Genomic DNA, 1,788 nt, shown 5'->3' with positions numbered 1-1,788 from the left:
TTTGAATATCTTACTCTTCATCTGAATCAGCTTATCAGAATATTCCTTCTGACCACAAATAGTTCTCTCTAAGAGTCTGACAAATACAGTGTTCTCCAGCTCACAAATGACTAAGTGGGGCTAATGCAGCTGGTGATTTTAAGTTGAAGCCAATGCTCATTAACCATTCTGAAAATCCCAGGGACCTTAAGAATTATGCTAAATCTACTTTGCCTGTGCTCTAGAAATGGAAGAACAAAGCATAGATGACAGTCACATAGATGACTGACAGTAGTCAGTTGACTGACTACTTTAAACCCACTGCTAAGATCTAATGCTCAGGAAAAAACAATCCTTTCAAAACACTGTTGTTCATTGACAATGCACCTAGAGCCTTTATAGAGATGTGTAAGGAGCTGAGTGTTGTTTCCATGCCTGCTAACACAATATCCATTCTGTAGCTCATAAATCAAGGAGTAATTCTGACTCTCTAGTCTTATTATTTGTATCTGGGCAAATTAAACTGAAAACATTCTGGAAATATTTCACCATTCTAGATGCCGTTAAGTACATTCGTGATTCATGGGAGGAGGTCAAAATATCAACGTTAATGGGAGTTTGGAATAAGTTGATTCCAAACTTTGGAATCATGGGTGGTGCCTGTGCCTCAGGTGGCAGGTTCAAATCCAGCCCTGGCCAAAAAAAAAAAAACAAAAACACTGCAAACTTTGGAATCATGGATGACTTTGAGGAATTCAAGACTTTAGTGGAGAAAGTAAATGAAGATGTGGAAAAATAACAAGAAAATAAAATAAAAATAAAGAATAAAAAAAGAATAACAAGAGAACAATTAGAAGTAGAGTCTGAAGATTTGACTAAATTGCGGCAATCTCATGATAAAACTTGAACGGATGAGAACTTGCTTCTTATAACAAAGAACATGGTTTCTTGACAAGAAAACTACTCCTAGTGAAGATCCTTTGAAGGTCATTCACATGACAATAAAGGATTTAGTATACTGCGTAAGATTAATTGATAAAGCAGTAGCAGGGTTTGAAAGAATTGACTTCAATTTTGAAAGAAGCTTTGGGTGCTACAGAAACATTTTTCCTGGAATGAAGAGTCAATCAATGTAGCAAAGCCATTATTATTTTAACAAACTGCCACAGGAATGGCTTAGTGTTTGTACTATGATCCCATCTCTTAGGGAGGCTGAGGCAGAAGGACTGCTTGAGCCCAAGAGGTGGGGATGAGCTCTGATGACTCCACTCTAGCCCAGGCAACAGAGTAAAAGACCTTGGTTCAGCAAAAAAAAAAAAAAAAGGAGAAAAGAAAATAAATTTCTACACCCACCCCAACCTTCAGTAACCTCCACCATTATCAGCTAGCAGTCATCAACATTAAGGCAAGACCCTCCACCAGCAAAAAGATTACTACTCATTAAAGGCTCAGATCATCATTAGCCTTTTTTAGCAATAAAGTATTTTTAATTAATGTATGAACATTATTCTTTAGACAGAATATTATTTCACACTTAATAGACTTTAGTATAGTGTAAACATGGCTTTTTTTGTTTGTTTGTTTAGCAGGTCCAGGCTGGGTTTGAACCCACAAACCCCACTGCACAGGGCCAGCACTCTAACCATTGAGCTATGGGCACCCAGCCTTTTTCTTTCCTTTTTTTTTTTTGAGACAGAGTCTCATTTTGTCACCCTCAAAATGAGGTAACACCTTAGAGTGCTGTTACATCACAGCTCACAGCAAACTCAAACTCTTGGGCTCAAGTGATTCTCTTGTCCCAGCCTCCCA

The 1,788-nt window shown here is 37.8% G+C and overlaps 1 protein-coding gene across 1 annotated transcript in view; it reads right to left on the bottom strand.

The window, feature by feature from the left end:
* RAB3B (RAB3B, member RAS oncogene family) overlaps positions 1-1,788 on the bottom strand; it is a 56,952-nt gene that overhangs the window by 21,937 nt on the left and 33,227 nt on the right. The gene's annotated exons all lie outside the window — the stretch shown is intronic.

This window comes from Otolemur garnettii, unplaced genomic scaffold, assembly GCF_000181295.1.
Source record: "Otolemur garnettii isolate 467f Iridium unplaced genomic scaffold, OtoGar3 scaffold00159, whole genome shotgun sequence".
Taxonomy (NCBI): Eukaryota; Metazoa; Chordata; class Mammalia; order Primates; family Galagidae; genus Otolemur; species Otolemur garnettii.
Note: the sequence above shows the minus strand (reverse complement) of the source record. Positions and strands in the feature narration are given on the sequence as shown.